Source organism: Leptopilina boulardi, unplaced genomic scaffold (genome assembly GCF_019393585.1).
Source record: "Leptopilina boulardi isolate dan_hultmark-lab unplaced genomic scaffold, ZJU_Lbou_2.1 LbouV2_30, whole genome shotgun sequence".
In the NCBI taxonomy this organism is placed as follows: domain Eukaryota; kingdom Metazoa; phylum Arthropoda; class Insecta; order Hymenoptera; family Figitidae; genus Leptopilina; species Leptopilina boulardi.
The window spans coordinates 2,273,171-2,292,280 of NW_026137863.1; the positions used below are offsets into that span (position 1 = coordinate 2,273,171).

At 29.9% G+C, this 19,110-nt stretch overlaps 1 protein-coding gene and 1 long non-coding RNA gene across 6 annotated transcripts in view; both read right to left on the bottom strand.

Moving 5' to 3' along the window:
- Nucleotides 1-19,110, bottom strand: part of LOC127282451 (fasciclin-3) — a 323,057-nt gene that overhangs the window by 40,861 nt on the left and 263,086 nt on the right. The gene's annotated exons all lie outside the window — the stretch shown is intronic.
- The window catches only part of LOC127282453 (uncharacterized), a 202,255-nt gene continuing 187,697 nt past the window's right edge, over nucleotides 4,553-19,110 (bottom strand). The window contains exon 6 of the long non-coding RNA XR_007843205.1: nucleotides 4,553-4,611. This is a non-coding gene — a long non-coding RNA (uncharacterized LOC127282453). The remainder of the gene's footprint in view (nucleotides 4,612-19,110) is intronic.

Here is a 19,110-nt window from a genome sequence, read left to right on the forward strand (position 1 = left end):
AATTATCTCAGTGATAATTGTTTAATTTTCTTCAAAATGCAATTACATTTTCTGTGGCATCATTGTGTTACAATATTACGTCAGAGACTAACGGATTTCGTTGAATTGTAAGCCTGGAGCAATTGTAATTTCCCACGAATTCATTATAACGGAAATGTGTCTGACGAGACGTTCAAATACTCATTCATCTTTATGGTTGAAATTTCGAAACAAGAGAGGTACAATATAAATGTTTTTTGAGATTTAAAAAAAAAAAATTTGAAGCATTACTATATACTGATGTTAAACTAAATTGTAATTAATTAGAAAAAAAAGAATGTTACATTATCCTTGTTACGTGAAACAAATATTATTATTATTATGTAAAACAATTTATTTCATCATAAAATTTAATTATATAGTGAAATTTCATGTTTGATTTAATTCTAACCGCAAAATTGTTAATCACATTTTCTATATATATATCTATAATGTTTCAATTACAATTTGTTATATTTGTCCATGTTTTAGTTTGAGGTAAATATTTTTTAAATAAATGTTTGATTCCATTTAATTTGAAATACAATAAGATAAAAATGTATTGCAATTTTTCTCTCGAAAAGAATTTATTCTATGACAGATTTATTTTGTTATCTCTTGCATCTTTTATATTTGCAGGATTTATGTTTTCCTTTGTATCAATTGAAAATAAAATCTCCTCGTTATATTCGTATAATTTCAATTTGAGATACTTTTCAATTCTATTCATAAAAAAAAAAATTCTTAAATTTTGAATATAATTTTTTCAGTCTGTATTTATAAATATAGTGGATTAGTCTTGGCTCATTTTCACCGTATATATATATATAGAGAGAGAGAGAGATCCATATTTTGCTTTGTCGACAAAATTGTTTACGACGTTAATTTGGCTCGTGTTACTGAAAAATGGGACCTCCATTTCTGCCGCGCCAGTTTCGAGCACACGCATCGTACTCTCCACAAATTACGAAGGAACTGGCCGTTACTCCCTTTCGTGAATTATTGCATTGGATGGTCATCTGGCGCCGAAGAACGTAGTCGCGTGGCGACTAATTTTACACTAGAAAATCCGCTCTCTCAGGGAGAATAAAAGAGAAGAAGAGAGAGAAAGAGAGAGAGAGAGAGAAAAAGCGTATGTGTGTGTGCTTGCACTTACTCGCTCGACGGTCGATGCATCTTTTTCATTTAGCTCTTGGTGTAGCACCTGCTCTAATGAAACGGCTTCGTGCAAATCCTGACATTCATTTCTTTCCCGTCCACTATTCTCATTAGTCGATTGCATTTTCTTCAATGGCAAAAATTTATATCTCAATTGACCGATTGAATTTCTCAAAATTTTCACAAGGAAAATTATATATTTTTTTTTTAGAAAATATATATATGCTCTCCGAATTTCCGATGAATTTAATTGATGAAAATTTTCAAGTGTAGGAGAAATTAATAATTGATATAATTAATCAAGTGAAATAGAAATCAAAGAAAGGATAATAAATTGTTAAGTAAAATGAAAATTTAGAGGAAAATTAATTAAATAAATTTTGGAAAAAAAATAATAATAATCTACTAATGATATATAAAATGACTTTTTCTTTTTTTCTCTCTCTCTCTATATATATATATATATAAAAAGAGCGGAGTTCATTGGGATATGAGATTAAAAAAGCGAAAGGATCACGTTATCTCTTCTTTTGCTACTCTCGGCATAATGAAAAGGCTCTTCGCAGATGGCAGAAATGTCGATAAGTTTCCTTTTTGAAAGGACATATCCAATCTACGAACATTTCCGACGATGGCAGACGAGTAGCTCGGATATTTCAACCCTATTCGATTTTAATATTGAACCGCAACTTTGTCTCACGTTGATCTTCATATTCTGAACAGTTAGTATTGTATTAATAACCAAACTTTAATCTATATTATAAAATGTTTGGTTTCAATTTATTTGCTGACAACTGCCATTTATATAATATAATTAGATTTATGTTTAATAATAGAAATATTTCCAATTTCATTTCAACGGTAAGTGCAACTTTTGCTATAACCAACGGTAAGTGATAATAAATCCAAGTGACAGTAACGATGGTTACAATTAACGGTAAGTGCAAATACCAGTAGTTTTAACCGACGGTAAGTGATAATAATAAGTCCAAGTGACAGTAATACTTTCAATTGACGGTAAGTGCAATTAATGTTAGACACCCTTGGCGGTAAGTGCATATAACGATAATTTGAACCGACGGTAAGTGATAATAATAAGTCCAAGTGACAGTAATACTTTCAATTGACGGTAAGTGCAAATAACGATAATCATAACCAACGGTACGTGATAATAAATCCAAGTGACAGTAATAATAATTTCAGTTGACGATAAGTGCAAATAACGATAGTTTTAACCAACGGTAAGTGATATAGTAAGCCTAAGTGACATTAACGATAGTTTCACTTAACGGTAAGCGCTATTATTCACAATTACAATTGACGGTAAGTGAAAATAACGATAATTATAACTAACGGTAAGTGATAATAATTTCAATGACAATAACGATAGTTTCAGTTGACGGTAAGTACATTAAATGATAGTTACCCTTGACAATAAAAGTAATTAGTCATAGTTACACTTGACGGTAAGTACAATAAGTTTTGATCAAACGGTAAGTGCTACAGCTACAATAATGACGGTAAGTGCATTTCTAGTCGACGGTAAGTGATATTTATCACAAAAAATGAATCCTACCTTAGTTATACGGTAATTTCTATTAAATGACGGTAAGTACACTTAACGACAGTAAGTGATATTTATTATTAACAGCAAGCAAAAAAACGAAATCAATAGTCAAATTTTGGCTATAATTTCGTTATTTTAAATCGTAAGGTAAAATTGACGGTAAGTTCATTCACTTGCGGTGAATGTAACTGATGGTAATTGCAAAAAAGATGGGATTCCCTAAGAGAATTTAGTGAAGGATTCAACCGTAATGTTTCTATCTATATACATACGTTAGACTTTAATCTAGAAACTGTATGGTTTCAACTTGTTTATAACAAGGCCTTACCCACTGAAACTACTATCCGTACTTTGAGCTCTGCGGTGCATTATGGTGAACTAACTGTAGAATGGGTTTGGAAACAGGAAAAGGGTGGATGTTGCCCTTCTGGCTCCTAGTTTCCTAATAAACTATACACTTTAGACGATCTTAACTTGAAAATTTGTGAAACTTGCAGTAAGTGAGAGAGAGAGAGAGAGAGTTCACTCTTGGTGTTTTGCGTTTCACAGTTTCTGACACGACGACAGAATGGTGAGAGAAAGCCGCTTTCACTTAACATACATACGTTTCTTGAAATACCGCGTGACACGAGGGAAAAAGCGTCATGTAAAGCTTCTACGCTTAAGCTGCTTTCCTTTCCATGCTGTCGTCATGTTTTATTCTACTAAAGGCCGGTTAAAGATATGAATTACGTTCATTCAGCGCGAGGAAAGTTACTCTTTCTCTCTTTCTCTCTCAAAAAAAGACGCAAGTAACTATGCATAGCGCTCTGACTTTTATTTCCTATATACACGCCAACCTGGCTTCGCAGATTTATGTTGCCGTCATTCGAGAGAATTTGAAAGAACCACACTGAAACTGCGCTTTTTCCACTTCTTTAGAAACAAGATTATTTAAAGTAGCAAAACCGTTTGAAAATGTTTAATGCCCCGTGCTCTCTGTTTTCAAATTTACTTTTCTAAGGCGCTCTCAGAGAATTGAGATTCATTGCCGGACGGATTAAAAAATAAAAACAAAATAATTGCATCAATATAAAAAAAAATAAACTATTTTCCTCTAAATATAAATATTTTTGTTTAAATATTTAACTTACATTAAAAAAACAGAATAAAGGAAGATGTTAAGCCGATAAAATAATTGGATGAGAAAATATTTGCTTAATCAAAACAAAATACTATTCATTAGGAAAACAATCATGTAACGTGCATGCAATATAAATTATTTATAATTTGCATGATCGCTTGGAATTATCATATTTTGTCACGAGAACTCTCTAATGTAGACAATTCTCTTTTTTTTCATTTTTTTCTCCATTTCCTTCTTTACTTTCTCTCCTTCTCTTTCTCTCTCTCTCTCTCTCTCTCTCTCTCTCATTCTAAAGATTTGCATAAATCCACAGAAGTACCGGAAACAAATATCTTATACCTGCAGGAATATCTTATTAGGTCAGAAAGTTTTGCATTACTCGTCGGAGTTTAAAACGAAGACGCAACTCACTAAACTGATCCCTGCTGAATATAATTATTCGTAATGTAGACACTACGATAAATGGAATTTCCCCTTACCAAAGAGAGGGAGGAACGGAAAAAGACATTTGTAATCATTCAACGGTGACATTTGCTCACGACTCAAACTTCAGTCATAAAATTAAACTCCAACGGAAGAAAAAAAAAAGAAGAAAAAATTTCTTTCTTCAAAATAATATTTAAAAATTTATTTTTTTAAAACTTTAAAAAAAATATGTTTTTAAATAATTTTAAATTTAGTTTTACTTACAGTTCCATTGTTTTTTTTTCTAATTATTTATTTATATCACCATTGAACATACCTGAAACAATAAAGAAAATTCTCATTAATATTAGTCTCAAAAATTGTATATACTTATCAAAAAAGAAAATATATTGTATGATGAAACAATAAGCTTCATAAAATATCGTTTTAAACTATAAAACAATATTAAAAAGTTCTTCGGTGGTCGATGTAATAAATTTATCTCTTTTTGAAAGATGGGATTCTTTGGAAAAAAAAAGTTTTTGATCTTTCTCCACGGTCAACTATTCAGGACGTGGCAGCTGAGAATAATTAAAAGATTCAGCTCTATATGTGTGTTAGTGTGTGCGCACGACCAAGTTGAGAAACGACTAAAAGTGATTGTAACTTAGTTTACCATCTTTATTAAATATTCATAGAGTTTTTACAAGCAGAAGTAATTCAATGTCACGTGAATTACAGTTTACACTTTCAGGAAGATGAAAACAAGATGCGGTTTTAAAAACTTTCAAACAAATAAAAAAAAAAAAAAAATTATATGGTCTCACAGTTTACGACAATTATTTCATTGGATAAAAAAAAAATTATTCGTTCTTTGCGCAAAACAAATGATGGAAAACAAAGAAAATTGACGGTAAGTGCAACTACCTATAGTTTAACTAGACAGTAAGTGCAATTATAGATTTTAAATGACAATACTAATAGCTTTATCTGACGGTAAGTGCAGCTATTAATAATTGAAACTGACGATAAGTGACGGTAAGTACTATTACACAATTTAAATGAATATAATAATACTTTGAATTGACGGTAACTGCTACTACTTATAATTGAAATTAACTTATAAGTGTATCTGAAGATTTCAATCGCTAATTTAGTAGTTAAAATGGACGGTAAGTGCTACTATCGACAATGTAAACAGAGGGTAAGTGCACATGTATATGTAAAGTGCTATTAATAAGTTTTATTTGACAGTAAGTGCTTCTATCAATAGCGCAACTAAACGGTAAGTGCTATTATACATTTTAAGTGACGATAATAATAGTTTTAATTGACGGTAAGTGGAACTACTCACAGTGTAACAGGACGGTAAGTGCATCTATAGATTTTTAACTGATTGTAATAAGTTTTCATTGACGGTAAGTGCTACCACTTATAATTTAAATTAACTGTAAGTGTATTGGAAGATTTCAAGTTTTAATTGACGGTAAGTGCTACAACCGATAGTAGAACTAGACGGTAAGTGGATCTATACATTTAAAGTAATAAATTTAGTTTTAATTGACGGTAAGTGCTACAACCGATAGTATGACTAGACGGTAAGTGCATCTATAGATTTTAAATGATAATATTTATAGTTAGCATTCTATTTTTAAGAAAAAATAGAAAAATAAAAAGAATAAATATAAAAAAAATGTTTGACAATATTTATTCAGTGAGTCCAGACAAAGAGAGAGAAGGTTTGTTACACTTGGTATTATTATTATTATTAAGAGGATGCAAGTCGGAAACTTTGGGAGAGGCTTTCAAACCCACACCGATTTCTTGTAGATAAACTGGGAGGTTCTCTCTCTCCCTCTCTCTCTCTCTTCCCCCTCCCTTCTCTCTTTCTACTATCTGCTTTACATTGAGAGAAGCGCTTTCCGTCGTTGCACAATCGAGTTCCGCAATTTCGTTGTTAAGTTTCACCGAACTTGGAGAACTTGAGAGCAAGAGAGATAGAGAGAGAGCAAGAGAGAGAGAGAGAGAGAGAGAGAGAGATGAAGGGGTGGGGGAAAGGGAAATATAATTTCCATGGACTACGCGTTAGATATAACGCTATTGGTTGGAAGATCATATAATTATTTGCTGACTTATTACATCTGAGAAAATTACTATCAAGTTTCATGAATCGCAACATAGAAGCAGTTTAACTTTGCAAGAATATTTCTTGGCAAGAGAGAAAGTAAGAGAGGAATGTAGTTTTCCAAGTTATGCATATTCCATCATTTTCAATTTGTTTCTCCAAGCTCCCCCCCACCCCCCGTCACCTCCGCTGCCTCCTGTTTTTTTCGTTAAAATGAAATTAGCAAAAGTTTTGCAAAATTCTCTTTATAAATTATTTTATTAAGTGCACTTATTATTATTTTTAATGAATTTAAATTTTCTTTGAATAAATTTTATTTTCTGTCTTAGAAAAAAAAATTGAAATTTTACTAAGTTTATCAGGAAAATTTCGTAATTGTCTGACAATTATTGACACGTTCTACTTAAAATAATTTATTTCCTAATTGTCTGATAATAATTGACTTGTTCTACTTAGATTAAATCCGTTTCCTTGATAGTCTGATAATAATTGACTTGTTCTACTTGAAATCAGGAAATTTTCTAATTGTTTTACTTAAATGAAACCATTTTTTTTTTTATTATTTTCTGATGATTTTTGCTTCGTTAATTAAATAATAACTTTTATCATTAAAGGAAGTAAAAAAAAAAAATTTGAAAAAGAAACAAAGATGAAAAAAATTCAATTCCAGTGAAATAATAAATACAAAATAAATAAGTCTCGAGAGTAATTTTTTGATTGCATTGAACATCGAATGAAAAAGCACGAGAGAGAGAGAGAGAGAGAGAGAGAGAGAGAGAGAGAGAGAGAGAGAGAGAGTGAGAGGCAAGAAGTCGAAACATTTTGTGGCGCGTCTGGGGACAAATCGAGTTTCAGTATAGAAACGGCCGATATCCGTTGGTGCGAAAGTACTCCAGGTAATCTAATAACGCGTCACTTCCGGACCATTATTCTCCTTCGATCTACTCTAAAGCCCTGCCAGGAACCCGTTGACCCATCTATCAACCCTGGATATAGGAAGTAGCCCCAGGGTTCTAGTATGTGGTCACAAGTGTTACCTTCTCTCTCTCTCTCTCTCTCTCTCTCCATCTCTCCTTCTCTCTCCCCCCCTCTCTCTCTTTTTCTCCGTTACCTTTAGTCAATATTCTACTTTGTGAGAGAAGTGGCTTTTCATTCTTTGAGCCGTGTGACTCTTGAGCTCTCTTTGTTTTCAGAAGCATTATACACATATACACACACAAGATGGTTGGAATTGACACCCTCTTTTGCAAAAATAACCTGTCGCTTGGTTGCACCAACATTCATGAGTTAGAAAAAAAAAATGAAAAACTTCAATGAAGAGAAAAAGATACTCAATGTTATTTTAATTAACAGTAAGTGCTACCGATAATTGAAGTAGACAGTAAGTAAAACTATAGATTTTGGTAGTGCCTATAATAGTTTAAATAAACGGTAAGTGCCACTATTTATAATTGGAATTGACGATAAGTGTATCGAAAACATTTCAAGTGTTAATAATTCTTTAAATCAACGGTAAGTGCTCCTACCGATGGTTTAACTAGACGGTAAGTGCATCTATAGATTTTAAGTGCTATTAATAAGTTTTAATAACCGGTAAGTGCTACAACTGATAGTACAACTAGACGGTAAGTGAACTTAAAGTGATGTTAATAATAGTTTTAAATGCCGGTAAGTGCAGCTAGAGATTTTAAGTACTAATAATGAGTTTAATTGACGGTAAGTGCAACCTACAGATAGTGTAACAAGACGGTAAGTGTATCAAGTGATATTAATAATTTTTAATTGTCGGTAAGTGCTGTTACTTATAATTTAGAATTAACGATAAGTACTTTGGTAGATTTCAAGTGCTAATAGAAAGTTTTAATGACCGGTAAGTGCTACAAGCGGTAGTACAACTAGACCGTAAGTGCATCTGTAGATTTTAACCATAATACAGTTTTAATAGACGGTAAGTGCTACCACCGAGAGTATAACTAGACGGTAAGTGCTTCCACCGACAGTATATCTAACCGGTAAGTGCTACCACCTATAGTATATCTAACGGGTAAGTGCTACCAACTATAGTATAACTAGACGGTAAGTGCATCTGTAGATTTTAACCATAATACAGTTTTAATAGACGGTATGTGCTACCACCGAGAGTATAACTAGACGGTAAGTGCTTCCACCAACAGTATATCTAGCCGGTAAGTACTACCACCTATAGTATAACTAGACGGTAAGTGCTTCTACCGACAATATATCTAGCCGGTAAGTGCTACCACTTATAGTATAACTAGACGGTAAGTGCATATATAGATTTTCAGTGCTAATAATGAGTTTTTATGACCGGTAAGTGCAACTACCGTTTGTAAAACTAGACGGTATAAGTAACTCAATAGATTTTAAATCATAATACACTATTAATGGACGGTAAGTGCATTTATAGAATTTAAATAATTACAATTCTAGTTTTAATAATAATTTTAATGAACGGTAAGTGCAATTACATATTTTAGACATTAGAAGTGATAGTTTTTAATAAACAATAAGTTTTCTTATTGATAGGAAAAAAATAAAGAAAAGCTTAAATTAAAAAGAATGTATCTCAATGTTTGCATGTTGTGTTCTTTCTTATCACGTGGAGCAAAAAAAAAAAAAAAATATTGCTCGTTACACTCTTGTTTAAATTTTTTTTCCAAACCGACTACTTATGTTGCGCGATCAATCTTTAGGAAAAATATATATATATATAATTAATGTTCTGTATTGTATAATTTCACTTTACAAGTGGAAATAAAAATGTTGGCTAATGTGCGATAAGAGAGTTGAACTAATTTCTTTATAATTTATACTTTTTTTTTGCTGAAATTCCTGCAGAGAAATAGTAAACAAAATTCTTTTTTTCTTCATCTGAAATATAGGGGGAAAAATTTTCTATTTTTCAGTGGATTAATACTATTATAAATAATTAATTACAATTAAAATAAATAATAATAATAATAATAATAATAATAATAAATAATAATAATAAATAATAAATAATAAAAATAAACAATAATAAAATATACTATTTTATTTAAAAATAATTAAATCTATTTCCTAATTTGCTGACGACAATTGACTTGTATTACTTAAATCAGCCAATTTTCATTATTGTCTGACTATAATTGACTTGTTCTACTTTATTTAATTTTCCAATTGCCTGACAATAATTAAAACGTTATTTTTACTATTGTCTGACAATATTTTGATTGTTTCTACTTAAATTTATTATCTCATGTATTATTTTATATCTGCCTGACTAAAAATGACTTCTTCCACTTAAAACTATGCAAATAGAATATTTTTTTTATATTTGTCCATGAATATTAAAAAAAAAAAGATTGATGATGTTTTTTTCTATAAAAAATCATGTTGTGTTTGCTATTGGAAAGTTAATTATTATTATTATTATTATTATTATTATTATTATTATTATTATTATTATTATTATTATTATTATTATTATTTTTTGTTTGCGGAGAATTTTACGAATGGCGCCACAGAGGCACCTATAAATCCCAGCCGGCGGCGATCTTCTCATCGCTTCCTCGAAGTGGAGAAATAATAGTATTTTTTAATTAAGTTGCTCCCGTACTTTTTTTTACTTTATTTTTTTCTTTAATTTGTTTTCGTTTTCATTTATTTAACAATTTCCTCATGGAAAAATTAAATATTTTCTTGATCGAAAATCAATATATAGAAAGGGGGAAAAAATTTGCTAACATTTTTTTTCTCTCTCTCTCTCTGTTTTGTAAGAATATAAATTTTATATATATATATATATATGTATCCATAAAAATAAAAAGTAGTTATTGATGGAAAGAATTATATTTTTTTTCTCTTTTTCTTTATTCTCGCGTTGTTAGAAAAGATAAGAAACATTTTCCGTTCAATTTCTCTTTGTCATGCGATTGTACGATTGTGTGATGCAGGTGAATTTTCCATTGGATTTTGAGAAAAAAAAAAAAAAAAAATGCGTCACGCCACCATACACACACCTTCTTTCTCGAAAAAAAAAAAAAAAAATTCTCCCCCTGATATCCAACGTTAAAGGCTTTTGATCCTTTCAGAGTTGTCTTGGTTTGGGATATCCTGTCTGCTCGATTTCTCTACCCCCAGGGGGATTCTCGTTTACACATATACGAATCTAATCGACCGCGAAATTTCTCTTCCAGCAATTTCGTCGCTTTCCGCGCGTTATCGCTATTCCGCTATATCCGCATCTTGTAGCCCGACCCCTCCCTCACCATTTCCTATCCTCCCGCCCCTCCCCCCTCTTCTCCAAAATTCACCATCATTCGGTATTGGTGAACGATGGTTGAAATTCGTCGAATAAATTTGGAAAATCGTAGAGAGAGAGAGAGAGAGAGAGACACAAGCGTGAAAATTTACAACTTTATACTATATATTTGGAAGTGATTTTGAAATTTGCATATTTTTTTTTATTAAAATTTTTTATTATAGATTTGAGTAGACAGATTTTTTTATTTCAATTAAAAGATGTTTTTTTTCATTTTTGGCCTAAATGGCTTACCAGTTACTTTGGTACCAGTTATTTTGGTACCAATTATTTTGGTACCAGTTATTTTGATACCAGTTACTTTGGTACCAGTTATTTTGGTACCAGTTACTTTGGCACCAGTTATTTTGGTACCAGTTACTTTGGTGCCAGTTAGTTACTGTGGTACCAGTTACTTTGGTACCAGTTATTTTGGTACCAGTTACTTTGGTACCAGTTATTTTGGTACCAGTTACTTTGGTACCAGTTACTATGGTTACTATGGTACCAGTTATTTTGGTACGTCACTTTAGCACCAGTTACTTTGGTACCAGTTATTTTGGTACCAGTTATTTTGGTACCAGTAACTTTGGTGCCAGTTATTTACTGTGGTACCAGTTACTTTGGTACCAGTTATTTTGGTACCAGTTACTTTGGTACCAGTTACTATGGTTACTATGGTACCAGTTATTTTGGTACGTTACTTTAGCACCAGTTACTTTGGTACCAGTTACTTTGGTGCCAATTAGTTACTGTGGTACCAGTTACTTTGGTACCAGTTATTTTGGTACCAGTTACTTAGGCACCAGTTACTATGGTTACTATGGTACCAGTTATTTTGGTACGTTACTTTAGCATCAGTTACTTTGGTACCAGTTACTTTGGTGCCAATTAGTTACTGTGGTACCAGTTACTTTGGTACCAGTTATTTTGGTACCAGTTACTTTGGTACCAGTTACTATGGTTACTATGGTACCAGTTATTTTGGTACGTTACTTTAGCACCAGTTACTTTGGTACCAGTTACTTTGGTGCCAATTAGTTACTGTGGTACCAGTTACTTTGGTACCAGTTATTTTGGTACCAGTTACTTAGGTACCAGTTACTATGGTTACTATGGTACCAGTTATTTTGGTACGTTACTTTAGCATCAGTTACTTTGGTACCAGTTACTTTGGTGCCAATTAGTTACTGTGGTACCAGTTACTTTGGTACCAGTTATTTTGGTACCAGTTAATTTGGTACCAGTTATTTTGGCACCAGTTATTTTGGTACCAGTTACTTTGGTGCCAATTAGTTACTGTGGTACCAGTTACTTTCGTACCAGTTATTTTGGTACCTGTTATTTTGGTACCAGTTACTTTGGTACCAGTTACTTTGGTACCAGTTACTTTGGTACCAGTTACTATGGTACCAGTTTTTTTGGTACCAGTTAATTTGGTACCAGTTACTTTGGTACCAGTTACTTTGGTACCAGTTACTTTGGTACCAGTTACTTTGGTACCAGTTACTATGATATCAGTTACTTTGGTACCAGTAACTTCGGTCCTATTAATGTTGGTACCAGTTACTATGGTACCAATTAGTATGGTACCAGTTACTATGGTACCAATTAATTACTATTATAGTATAATCGTCTGGAACTTAAACATGTGGGATGTTATTAACAAATTGCCTACTGTCTTTTAATGTAGTTTGAAATATATTGGCTTTAACCTAGAAATTTTGATTTTTTTATTTGATTATTTTAAGTGAAACAAGTCAATATTGTTTTGTCAGACAAGTATTAAAATTAATATATTTCAAATAGAAACAGTCAATTATAGCCAGACAATTACGATTTACTTTTTCTACTTAAAATAGTAAAATAAATTTTGTAATTTAATTTTTTTGTAATTTGTAATTTTTATTTAATAATTGACTTTTTCCACTTAAAATAATAAAATATATTTTGTAATTAAATTAAATTTATTATTATTTTATTTAATTTTTATAAAATACCAAAATTATTGCGAGACAATTACAAATTCATTAAAGTATAACACACCAAACATTGTCACACTATCGGCTAACGGATGTAATTATTAATTTTTAACTAGAACAATTCAGTTATTGTCAAACAATAATCTATATGTATTAAATTTATAATTCAAGACAGAGATAATGTTAATTATTTTCTCATTTATTGTAGAAATATAAAAATCGTAATTAATAATTTCCTAATAAAAAAAAAAATAGTTTCCATATTAATGTGAAAATAACAGAAAGTATATTATCATCTCATTAAAAATACACGTGTTTTACGTTCAATATACTAATTTGTCCTACTTTCGAAGATAAATAAATAATTAAACACTTAAATAAATAATTAAATAAAAAAATATATAAGTAACTAAATTAATTAATAAATAAATTAATAAATAAATAAATTAATAAATACATTAATAAATAAATAAATTAATAAATACATTAATAAATAAATAAATTAATAAATACATTAATTAATAAATTTAATTAATAAATTAATTAATAAATACACTAATTAATAAATTGATTAATAAAGAAATAAATAAATAAATAGAGGTCCACGTTTTTTAACTGAATGAAGAATAAATTTTTTCATTTATAAAATAATGAGATTTTTATATGAAATGGTAAAAGAATTTCAAATGACTCGAAGTCGCATGGGAAATAAAGGTTTTTGAAATTCATACGATGTCTTTTCTTCAAAGATGAATTGTGTTTTATAGAATGGCATATAAAGAAGCGTGCGAATAAAAATTACCAAAATCTACATAAAGTGGAATTTTCAAATATATATATATATATATATATACGATGAAAAAAGAATCACGTGTGTAGAAAAAATGCGGTGATGGACGCATTTGAATTGAGAATGGTCAAGGGATGTTATATATACATATATATATATATATATATATATATGGGAATTGATCCCACGGGAGTTTCGGCGCAAAGGATTTCCACGTGCGCGCATGGTAGAGACTCAATTTCTCTACCGAATTTCACACAGCTCGAGATGCTTCGGTGGTCATGCTGGAATTTCACTTCGTGACACGCTCGACTTGTTCACGCGCGCACACTAGTCCCAAAACGTAATTGCAAATATTTGCAAAAGCATGTAAAAGAGCTGCTCCAACACTCCAAGAGTACCCTATATATATATATATATATATATATACAACACGCCCACATGTTTCATGTAATTTTCTTCCTTCATTTTCACTGAAGGTAAAAAAGAAAAAAAATTTCCCAATTTAATAATAAAAAAAATTCTATTTTTTTTTTTTAAATTGTTTATATTTAGTAATATTTATTTAAATATTTTATTTTATTTTTTTATATTTATTATATTTTTTGTATACCCACTGCTGGGAAATAATAAACAGTTGGTATCAATACAAATTGGTACCACTGGTTATTGGTACCACCACTACTAGTTGATAACATTAGGAATTTGAACCATTACGAATTGGTACCTTTAGTAGTTGGTACCACTAGTAGTTGGTACCACTCTTGTTTGGTACCACTAATAGTTGATATCACTAGTTGTTGGTACCAATAGTAGTTGGTACCACTAGTAGTTGGTACCACTAGTAGTTAGTACAACTTGTAGTTGGTACCACTCTTGTTTGGTACCACTAGTAGTTGATATCACTAGTAGTTGGTAACACTAGTAGTTGGTAACACTATTAGTTGGTACCACTCTTGTTTGGTACCACTAGTAGTTGGTACCACTCTTGTTTGGTACCACTTGTAGTTGATATCACTAGTTGTTGGTACCAATAGTAGTTGGTACCACTAGTAGTTGGTACCACTCTTGTTTGGTACCACTAGTAGTTGATATCACTAGTAGTTGGTAACACTAGTAGTTGGTAACACTAGTAGTTAATACCAATAGTAGTTGCTACCAATAGCAGTTGGTACCAATAGTAGTTGGTACCATTAGTAGTTGGTACCACTAGTAGTTGGTACCACTAGTAGTTGGTACCACTAATAGTTGGTACCACTCTTGATTTGTACCACTACTAATAGTTGGTACCATTACGAATTGGTACCAATAGTAGTGGTACCAACTACTAGTGGCACCAATTTGTAATAGTACCAACTAGTAGTGATGGTACCAATCAAGAGTTGTACCAACTATACTAGTGATACCAATTACCAATGGCACCAATTTCTAATGGTACCAATTTGTAGTGGCACCAACTAGTAACGGTACCAATTCGTTGTGATACCAATTCGTAGTGGCACGAATTACCAGTGGTACCAATTACTAGTGGTATCAATTACCAGTGATACCAACTACTAGTGGAGGAAAAATTTTATAAAATTTTTTTTTCTTTCATATTTTGTTAAAAATTTTTTCTTTCGAATTAGTTTGCAATACACGAAATAAAAATTTAAGTGTGATAAAAACAATTTTCATTCACTTCTTTTTTTTTCAACCATGTATTCCCATTGCTGGGAAATAATGAACTGGCCATAAAAAGAATTTATACAGTTGGAGTGTAAAAAAAACGTATATAGAAAACAAGTGTAAACGAGAAAGCAATTTCGATTTGTTGTTAAAAAAAAAAAAAGATAAATTCAATATTAATATAAAAGCTCTACATTCGAATCAAAACACATTCGTCGTTTTTTGTTTTTTTTTGTTTAGCGGAAATTTTTAATTGAAAAGTAGAAAAATGGGAACAAAAAATTTATTTTAATTAAAAAAAGTGTCTTCTTTAAAGAAATAAAATTTTCTGCGGAATTATTATTATTATTTTATATATAGAGAAAATTAAAATTATTATTCTATGTCACCAAAAAAAAAAAAAAAATAATAATAAAATAAAATCGGTTAAAGGAGAACTATGACTAAAATATCAAAAGTAAACTGACACCTGGAAAACGAAAAATCAAGCGCTTCGAATGACATTGTTAAAAAATATTCATGCCATTCGTTTTCACAGGTATCAGGAACATTGTTATCTGTACTCGTGGTTTAAAAAAAAAAAAAAAAAAAGAGAGCGGAAAAAAAGAATGTGCTACATATACATATGGCACCAAAGTCGTTAGCGTGGTGTTTTTTTTATTTTTGTGGGCGGTAAATAGCATTGGAAAAAATAACCAGCGCATCATGACACAGTTGAGTGCATTGAAAAACTGCTCTCTGGATTAACCCCTATGGTGAATATTTGCAGGTTTCATCGGGTTGACGCAACAACATATATATATATATATATATATACAAGTTACATCAGCGAATTTCGTCGTTTACGTCAAAGAGCAAGTGCCGCGTATATATATACATTGGAATGGGAAATACGCTTTTCATTATATCAGCGAAAATTTCTGTCGCTGTCGTTTCTCTGATAAACTGTTGCTTCTCTATACAAAAACTAATTAAAACTTGTAATTAATCACAAGTTTTTGACACTTCACAACTTAATTAGATTTTAAAATGTTTTTTTAAAATAATTTCCCAAAAATGTCATTCACAAAAAAAACAAGAATTTTTAAAGAAATTTTTTTTTTTCAAAGAATTATGTCACAGAATAGAATTCTGAAGGGATAAAAAAAAGGGTTGTTAAAAGCCGTATGTAATGGTCTCTAAGCCATATAACTTCGACATTATCCAACTTTGTAACTTTTGGTTAGTGGTCACCCTTAACCCTCTTTTAACCCCCTCCCCCCCCCCTTTACAACCTACTCTACTTTTGCCTCACTAACGACCTATAGGTGAAAAAGGAACCGCTTTACGCTAAAGTGAACTTTCCTTGACGCTTTCGCGATAACGCCAGAGAGCAAACTATATGACGTTAAGACATCATGTGCTTCACTGAAATGTTTCAACTTCTCCCCTTTTTTACTGTGTCTTTTAAGCCCTTTCATATTTCCTTCGTTTTTTATATTCGGGTTTTTTTTTTATTTTTACAGCAATTCATTTTTATTAGGAAAAAATAATTTCCAAACAGCGACGCTAAAAAAAAAAGGAATTTTCATCCCGTCTGACTAAAACTGTTTTTTACATACTTAAAAGTAATTTTTTTTTTCTTTACTGCTGATAGAAAAAAGAAATTTCAAAAAAAAATAACAATAAAATGATAATAAAAATAATAAAATAATAATAAATACTAAAAAGAATAATAAATAATTATTGCAAGTAGAAAAAGTCCAATTCTTATTGATACCAACTAGTAGCGGTACCAATTACCAGTGGTACCAACAAGTAGTGGTACCAACTGGTAGCGGTAGCAACTACTAGTGGTACCAATTTGTATTGATACCAACTACTTGTGGTACTAATTACTGGTGGTACGAATTACTAGTGGTACCAATCACTACTGGTACCAATTACTAGTGGTACCAATTACTAATGGTACCAATTAATAGTGGTACCAACTACTAGTGGTACCAACTACTAGGTGGTACTGAAATATTTTCAGTATAATGTTTTTTGTATAATATTTTCGCGATTATAGGTAATTTTTTATAAGAAATTCATTTGTAAAATTTTTTTTCTCAAATAATTATAAAAATATAATTATTAGAGACTCTGTACTGAAATCATTACAATTTTATAATTATGAAAATGTAATTATAGAAAATAAAATTTTTCACGTGCAAAAATTAAAATATTATAAAATTAAAATTATAAAAATTTAATTACAGAAATTAATTAATTTTGTATTTTACTGATAACTATATATAGTTTTGTAATTTTGTATTTTACTAATAACTATATATATATATAGTTATCAGTAAAATACAAAATTAATTTCTGTAATTAAATTTTTATAATTTTAATTTTATAATATTTTAATTTTTGCACGTGAAAAATTTTATTTTCTATAATTACATTTTCATAATTATAAAATTCTAATGATTTCATTACAGAGTCTCTAATAATTATATTTTTATAATTATTTGAGAAAAAAAAATTTTATAATGAATTTCTTATAAGAAATTACCTATAATCGCGAAAATATTATAGAAAAAACATTATACTGAAAACATTTCAGCTTTAACATTATTTTCTTATACTCTCTAAATCTGAATTAGTAAAAATGTTTACTAATTTGAATTAGTGACTCACTTTTTGCTTCTGAATTAGTTAAATTTTACTAATTGTTAGTAAAAGTTACTAATAATTAGTAAAATTTTACTAATTCAGAAGCAAAAAGTGAATCACTAATTCAAATTAGTAAACATTTTTACTAATTTATATTTAGAGAGTAAGGAATTTTCATAAGGGTTTATTTTTTTAATTATTTATTTATTGAGATTGTCTTTATATTATTTTCAATAGAAAAAGACAATAATTATATAAAAATTAAATATAAAATAAAAAATAAATTAAATAAAATTACAAAATATATTTTTTATTATTTTAAGTATAAAAAGTCAATCGTAATTATTTGAATATAATTGAATTTGAAATATTTTATTATTCATATAAAGAAGAATTAATTAATTAATGAATTTTTGAAGAAGAATTTCATTTTTCTCTTCTCGTACACTCAATATTTTTGCAATAATATTAATAACTTTAAATTTTTATAAATTAAAATTAATTCTCAATTTTTCTCGACTATTTTCAAAATTATTTATATCTTGTGTGCTTTTTTTTTTTTTGTTGGACAATTAATAAATTCAGAGATCAAGCTCGCACACTTTTTTTTGTTTGTATTCTCTATTTATTTTATATTTTTCTTTTCTTTTTTGTTTCTTTTTTTTTGTAATACGAGTTGAATGGCCTTCGGGCTAAACGGCTAAACGACCTAATACTTTTACAGTGGGTTTTATCCAATCAGGCTAAAAATGTTTCTTTCGCGAATGGCCAGCACACGTACGCTTTTATCCCCCGACACCCGAGGAGAATTAAATCGAATTTGCATTTCGATGAGTATCAAAAAAAAAAAAAAAACGAAAGGAAGACTTTTCACAATTGGGAAAATGCTATTTGATTCTTGTGCAGAATTTTTGAAATCGGTTTTAAAAAGATAAAACTAATTATGTAAAGTTATTTTTTAAATTTAATTTTTGAAACAATAAACTAAATTAATAATTCAATTTATTTATAATAATAAAAAGTTTTTGTTGATAATTTCTGAGAATAAAATTTTGTATTTTTTTGTTTTTGTTTCAGTAATTGCAAAAAGAAAAAGTTTTTTTTTTTTTTTGATGATGAATCGGACTGTTTTACTGCAATGCACACACTGTAAATCAGAACAGATGAGCAGATATCTAAAGGTTAGTGGCTACTGTCAAGGGATGCGTTCAGTGGGGTGAACAGTGCGATAGTAGAACACAACTTGACCCCCTATCATGATGTACGGATTATACATGCGTTTTGCATATATGCATGGACATGTATATATATAGAGCAGACCGTGGCAC